Genomic DNA, 8287 nt, shown 5'->3' with positions numbered 1-8287 from the left:
TATAAAAAATATATTTTAAAAACAGGATACATCATTTTTAATCCATCAAATTGCAAAACAGATGATGGCGTGCATGTTTGTTATTAATCCTCCTCCAAGGATATTTTTTCACCATTGATTTTGAGAGCGTGTGGAGGAGAGGGAATGGGAGGGGAGAGAGGGAGAGAGGGAGGGAGGGAGGGAGAGAGAGGGAGGGAGAGGGAGAGAGAGAGATGTGAGATCAGTTGCCTCCCTCATGTGCCCTGACTGGGGCAGGTACTTGCCTTTAACCAGTCCTCAGGCTGATGCTCCATCCACTGAGCCACACTGGCCAGGATGGTGGTGTGCATTTTCATAAGGGTTAAAATGGCATCTACATACTCATTGATAGGTTGAATAAATTTTATATAAAGCTGAAAAAACTTAAACAGTGTATGGACCCTATTCTCTCCCTAATTAACCGGGGTGGGTTAGTTTCTTATTCCATCTCTCCTTTAAAAAACAACTTCCCTTTGATTTATAACTTTTTCTCTAGTTCATGAAATGGCCTGATTCTATAAAAGATTAATCTAATATTAAGAATATTTTTATAGCAGTAAACAATATGATATATAAGGATCTCTTTCATTAGGAACTTAAGTATCCAGGCAGAAGCATAACAACTTGTACAATTTATTCATGCCTGCATAATGTAAAATCGAGGGGAAAATTGTGCAATTATTCTCATTCTTGGTTTTTAAAAGAGCAATCTTCTGATTATACTTAATCTTTTTGTGAGCTATGGCTAATTTAAAATTATTTTTCAAAAATAATTTGATCTGGCCCGCAGGCACTTCTGCTCAGTCTTATCCAGTTTTATTTGCATATGGATTCTTAAGGTAGTCACCAATTTTTAACCTACTGAGTAAGGCCACTCACATTACAGAAGGCCACGTGCTTTACTTGGTCCACTGATTTAAATGTTAATCTTATACCAAAACACCCTCACAGAAACACCCAATGGAGCTGTCACATAAAATTAACCATCACAGCACTCATGAATTAAAGACTAAAGCTTCTCAGACTTCTCCTTTGAGTTCCAGACTCACATATCCATCTGCCTCCTAAGCATATTGTCTTGGATGTTAGTTCATAGGCATCGAAAACATCATGGTGTGGCCAAGAAATGAAAACAACCAAAATGTCCTTCGATAAGTGATCGGATAAAGAAGATTGTGATACAATGGAATACTGCTCAGCCACAAGAAAAGATGAGATACTGCCATTTGTGACGATATGGATCTTGAGAATATCGTGCTAAGCAAAATAAGTCAGATGAAAAAAGTCAAGAACTATATGATTTCACTCATATGTGGGATATAAAACTGCAAGCAACAAATGAACAAATAAGACAAACAAACACTCATAGTACAACAGTGTGGTGGTTATCAGACAGAAAAAGGGTTTGGGGAGTAGGTAATAAAGGGTAAATAAAGGTCCGATATATGGTGACAAAATTTGACTGTGGGTGGCAAACACACAAAGCAATATACAGATGGAGGTGTCATAGAATTGTAAACTTGAAACCTATATAATTAATGTCACCCTGATACATTTAATTAAACAATAGAGTCAAAAGAAAACACTTGGTCCCAAACTCTTGACCTCTTGACTTCTAAGAAAAGGCCCTCCCCTCTGTGAATGGCACCATCACTTGCCCAGGGGCTCCTGCCAACAGCTTTGGAACCATTCCTGGTGCTTCTCTTGCTCAAAGTCCTCAGTAAGTGTGACTATTATTATATGGCAAAGCTCATCTTCCTCCAGTATTGTTTTCTTTAATGCATTATTTATTGAAAATAGAGCAAACTTATTAAAGAAACAAATCTGATTATATTAAATTAACTCCACCCCCTTCATTAACCAGATATTCTTTAATAGTTCCCAATAGTCTACAGAATAAAGTCCATTATTCTTAGGGTAATATAAAGGGCCTTTCATGAAGACTGTCTCCCCCATCTCCTTTCTCATCATGATGAACTCAAGCTATTTGTATCAGCCTTCCAGCTATCCTAGGCTCTTTGTCATATTTCTCTGAACGGGCCCAGCTCTTCTGCTTCCAGGCCTTTACATTTGAATTTCCCTTTTCTTAGCTTGCCCTCCCCCAGCCTTCTCTACTGCATTCATGTTTCTTTCAGAACCTGTCCAAATACCACTTCTGGGAATTCTCTCCGACCTCCTAAATCTAAACTAGATACATAGCACTCAGTGATACTTCCATTAGCACTTTTTACACTCTGATAATTATCTGTTTGCTTGTCCATTTCACTCTGAACTTTAACTTTCTTATACGCAGAAACTGATGGAAATTCACATAGAAATCACCAAGCATAGAACCTGATACATATTAGGTACCCAACTATTCTGGAAGAAAAAAAAGGAAATGAGAGAGGAAAAAATAGATTGCATAAAGTTCATGGGTTGTTAAATTTCTGGAATTATAATCCTACGTTGCAACTGGGAAAGCCATGATTACCTAGGGTATATGACAGAAAGGAGCCAAAGTGATGAGACAGGATATAAAGAGTGGAAGGAAGTTCTCTTTCTCAGGCTATAAAATTCCCTGGCAATTCTCCTATCCAATAAAAAGATCCCTACCATTCCATGGGTGGTGCTAGTAATCTTCCTGTTCCAATGGGATAGGGTCTAACAACATACCAACATTCCAGGAAGAGGGCACTTAAGCAACACAACCCATAGAGAGCCATGGACCTGATTTACGCCTCAGCTCTTCCCCTACCAACCATCAGTCTAGAGCAGCGATTTCCAACTGGTGTGCCACAAGAATGTTTAAAACAGGCAACACCTGACTTTTAGTCAGGAGCACTGGCTTCTTTTTTTCTTAGATTGTAAAAAAAAAAAAAAATTACAACAGTCAACATAACAATAGCCCTACATTATGAATGCCCTGCTTGAACCATAAATATATAGGTCATATAATAAAGTTGCATTTTGTTGGTCACTTTGCATAATAAGGTTGCATCTGATTGGTTAATTCTTGGCACCAGGAATCCTTATATACAAGTATAGGCACCTGATTTTTTTAAAAAGTTACTTTGAAGCAAGAGGGTAGGTAATTACTATTATTATATATATATATTTGTAAATCATACCTATTTTTTGTTATATAAGCAAAAATATATTTTTGATGTGCTGCAGAATTTCAGTAATTTGTGTCTGCCATGAGATGACAAAGGTTGAAATCACTGGTCTAGAGGGGAACATGATACCACTAGCAAAACAACAGTCAGTATCCCATAGTTTGCCTCACTCCCCAGAATAAAAACAAATCAATGATTCAACTGATGGAAATATACACAATTTCCCCAAATGTTTAAAAATAATTTTCCAGGAAAGAAAAAGTTCCACCTCATTATAAATGTCCAGATGGTGCCCAGAAACACCATCTACTTCTTTAATCATTTCTGATTAAGATTATTCTTTCTAAGTGCCAGCCTCAGTGATAAAATGTGAAAAAATTATCAGCATTAAATAAGTGTATTATCGTGTGCGAGGTATCTATTGCCATAGAAAAGATCACCCCCAATGGACAGCTTACAACAGACCTTTTCACCTTACCGTGCCTGTGCATTAGGAAATCGGAAGTGGCCTACCTCAGTGGTTCTGGCTCGGCATCTCCCATGAAGCTGCGCGGCAACATGTCAGCGTGGGCTGCAGTCACTGAAGGCTTGGCTGGGGCCGAGGATCCACTCCCAACACGGCTCCTTCACCAGGAACTCAGAGCCAGGTCCTTCTGGCCGCTTGCAGGAGGCCTCTGTCCTTCCACATACACCTCTTCCCTGGGCTGCTCTAGTGTCCTCCTCACCCTCCCTGAGAGCGAGTGATGTAGGAGAAGAGCCGGAAGGAAGCAGAAAGCCTTTCATGACCTATTATAGAAAAGGGCATCGAGTCGTTTCTGCTCTATCCCACTCACTAGAGGCAAGTCACTAAGTCCATTCTACATGCAAGGGGAGCAGAATTAAGCTCCCCATTTTGAAAGAAGGGGTATCAAAGCATTTGTAGACATATTTTCAGCACATATGGATAATATTAAAAACAATATTGTTTTGTTTTGTTTTTACATAACACAGATGCAAAGTATTTCAGCTTCATTAAGTCTGCTTTTGGAATGAAACCATGAAATTACAATATATATCATTCTATGGGAACACAGATTCCCAAATTACATTATGTAATAAAATTCTTCATAATGTGTATCTGCCTCTATTTGCAATGAGTGATGAGGGGGAAAAGTGCACAGCTGTTTCCTTTCTATCCTCAGACTAAAAAGAAAGCACCAAATTCTTTTAATCCTCTCTGCCTCTCCTTTACTTCCCAGAGTTTAAAATGCCTGGATGAGATGAGAAGTCATGTGATAATGAATGCACAGCAAATAAACAGTAACCTGAGTGAGACTTTCCATTGGTATGTCTGGTTGAAGAAAGAGGAGGATGCTTGTGGTGAAGATTTGTACCTATTACTTTCTCCTTCCTTCTTTTAAGTCCCTCTTCCCCATTCCCTTCCCCTTCTGCTTCCTTTCCCTCACTCCTCTCCCCTTCACTGGGAACCAAGATTTCAGCTGACATGACCAACAGAGGGACAGGAAGCTAACATTTCTGGGGCTGACCTTTTAGCTTCCCTCAGACCCCTTAATTTATTCTGTTCATACAAATTAAGCAACTTACTTATTGTCGCCACCATTTATCTTGCCCCTGGGGGAGGGGGGTTCCGGGGGAGGGAGGGGGAATTTTTCTCTTAACTATTGGGAAGCTCTCTGCAGGCCAGGATCCTGGTTGAAATTCTGAGCCTTGCTACTCATAACAGCAATTGCACACGTTTTGCTTTCCACCTGTATGCTGTTGTCTCCAGTCCTCTTATCCCCAACAGTAACAAGGAGCTTGCAACTAAACAGTATCTCCTCCCAACCCCTTCAGAACATACCTGGCTGGTGGGTTTTTAGCTTTATGCAGCATAGCCACTCTGTCATGTCAAATTTGATCCCTTCCTTCTCTATCTGCTCCAGCGTCTCTGACTTTTCTACTTAAATTAGTGTAGGCCTTCACTTGTTCCATGCACCCAGAAAGTTAGAGTCTTTCATGTCCACCCCAGCAGCGTATTAATTGCATTTGCCAGGATGCAAGGTATTAAGACCCATATCGTGGGAAAGTGCTTCCATATTGATAAACTCCCTGTAATATTACTTAGCTTTTCTTGACCCAGCTTAAGATCCAGACGCGTCTATATTCAGGAGACCCCTTAGCATGCCCATAATGTCCCTGGCCAAGTATGTCTTGTAAGTTTACCTTAGTTACTGGTTCGGTGGCCAGGAGCAGAGAGAGAGAGTAGGTCCTGCCGGGTAGGTGTTCTCTTCCAAGTCTGAGGCCTCGCATCCTCTGCTTCCTGTTCAGGTGAGGGAGGATCATTAGTCTTAATTTGGAAAGAATGGGCTGCTTTTGCAGGCTGAGAGAGTAAAGGGGCTGGTGGAGGCAAGATTTTTTAATGCATTAACCCAGGTGTTTCCATCGCAAGTGTCAGGGGCCCCACTCAAACCCCAAACTGGACCTGACCTTGACAGAATAAACTTGACTTCTCAGCCAACTTCAGATCTCCATGTACTTCCCTTTCATTAAATCCCGGGCCTGGTATTCAGCTTTTGCTGGGTTGCAGAGGATGAAAGACTATTTGTGCTGCCCAAGAGGTCCTCGGGTTTTCACACACTTGCCTTGAATTGGTGATTAATCACCTTCGTACATTCCTTAACTTTTTTCCAGGGCTTGATTGCCTTCAGCATTAGCCATCCACCTCCATAGTCCTTATAAGTACTTCTTACCCCAAACCTCATAAAAGTAAGATATTTCACCTATCCTTGCATTCTCTTACACTTGTATCTCATCACCTTTCAGCACTCATGAACATTAATTGTTCAAGTACAGCACAGGTGGTATGGTTTTCACATCCAGCCAACCAGTAGGCAACCCACCAAAGTGTGATTTCAGAATAGTATGCTTCCTCAAACAACTTCTGGTGCCAAATGTCTTATGTTAAGCTCCCCCAGGAAACCATCTCTGAAACAGATTTGCATGCATGTCGTTTCTTGGGAGTTCTTGCAGAAACACTCTCTGCAAGGAAATGAGGAAAGCAGGTCTGAGCAGAGAAAAAGGTTGGACTATAATGCAGTTACAACAGAGGCCTCAGAGCTTCCCCAGGGAGCTCTGGAACCAGAATAGACTAAACAGTCCTACACTGAGGCAAGGAAGCTCCATCACTGGTGTGGGCTGACCTCTCACTGCAAGAGGCCCAACCTTTAAGGGGCAAGAGGGTTATTTAGTAGAGGAGAATTCCTGGAGGGACTCACCTGTGAGCTATTTTTAGCCAATACACCCAACAAGTGAGCAAATGAGTGAGTGCACCCTGGGAGTGGGGGGGGTGGGGAGGCTAGATCTAGATGGTGAGAGTAAGTCACTTAATCCACTATACCAGTGGTTCTCAACCTTGGCTGCACATTAGAATCACCTGGGAATCTTTTCAAAATCCTGATTTCTGGGCCTCATCCTCCAGAAATTCTGTTTCTTTGTTACTAATGTTGTGGCCTCACCCCATAACAAAGAAACAGAATTTCTGGAGGATGAGGCCCAGAAATCAGGTTTTTAAAAAGATTTCCAGGTGATTCTAATATGCAGCCAAGGTTGAGAACCACTGCACTATACTACACTCTCTGCAGTAGGTACAATTAAAGTACCAGGGAAGTTAAGGAATAAGAAAGCTTTGTAAATAAAGGAAAATGTGACATAGATATTAAAAAACCTAAGTTTTTTTGTGAATAATAGCAAATGGTTGGGACTGGAATAAAATAATGCAATGAAAGGGTATAAATAAGTGAAAGATGCAAAAAAAAATATAGTGGGCATAAGTGGGAAGGAAATCAATTGGACCAACATGTGAAGGCCCATGGTTAACAGAGGAAGAACTATAACCTCTATTTAGCAGTTGATGGGAATTTGTTGTTGTTGTTGACAAACATTTTTTAGGTTGAAGATGACTTAAAGATTTTTCTGATATTGTCAAATTTAGTCTATTTATTGATCAATTTCAGTTTATAACACATTTTTATGTATTTTAAAAGGCATTTCCCATACTTGGATTTCCTCCATTTCCTCTTTGTTTGTGTATTATATACATTGCACACTTCCTTTAGTAGCAGGAAAAAAAAAAAGAACTGAGTTCCTGGATGGCTTGTACAAAAGGGATTTGCATAGAAACAGCCTACCAGGAACAATATATTTGACAGTTTTGAATAAGCAATAACATGTGATGATTTTCATATTGTTCTTCAATTATCTGAGAAGTATAAAAACCATTACTAGAGTCATTAAAGTTAGAATGAACATCAGGGAATTCATTCTAGGCAGAAAATGTTTCCGTTGGCAGTTGATCTCATAATTATATAACTCCTCATTTCTATTTAGCTAAACTTTATTTACATTAATATGGCTTTTGCCTTTTCCCTTGGAATACCAATCTCTACAGACATTTGGTAGCTACACAGAGGAATCTAACATCTTATGATCTGCTTTCAGTTGAGGATGTGCTGACATAACTTCCCATAACCCCATCTCATCTCTGCTTCACTTTGGCACAACTTAGAATCAGCAATTTCTGAAAACCGCTTTCTAAACAGTAAGAAAGGTGGTATTTCAACATGAAGTGAGAGAAAAGTAACTGCCAGCAAGTTTCCTTTCCCATGCTCTGTTTCTCTGAACCAGAACCCAAGCATGACTGTAGCTAGAATATCTGGACAAATTACCTGCTTACTTCACATTTATTAATAATATTGCCATACACGCCAGGACAAGTTTCACAGGTCAGTCCCTCCCCACATCTGCCCCTGGTGGGGGAGGCAGCTTGTTAGCATACTAACATATCAAAGCTGTGCTAAGGGAAGCTGTCTGTGCTGACATACTGGCAAGAGAATAATTTGTATTATAGCATTTCACTCTAAACAACAAGGATATAACTTGCTGATAAAATAGAACTATCCGATACAACTTCAAAGAATGAAAATTCATGAGAAAGGTGGTGGGAGTAGGGAGTCTGCCAAGTATTTAGACATGTCTTTGATTGCAAAGCAGCCAGAAATAATAAGAAGTTCGCATGGACCTCTGCACAGTAAGTGTACTCCTGGTCAACTAACCAGGACATCAAAGGTTCTTTCTGGGCATGTTTTTTGTCACATGGGCATATTGTTATTTTTTATTGCTTAAAGTATTACAAA

Source organism: Myotis davidii, unplaced genomic scaffold (assembly GCF_000327345.1).
Source record: "Myotis davidii unplaced genomic scaffold, ASM32734v1 scaffold2330, whole genome shotgun sequence".
In the NCBI taxonomy this organism is placed as follows: Eukaryota; Metazoa; Chordata; class Mammalia; order Chiroptera; family Vespertilionidae; genus Myotis; species Myotis davidii.
Note: the sequence above shows the minus strand (reverse complement) of the source record.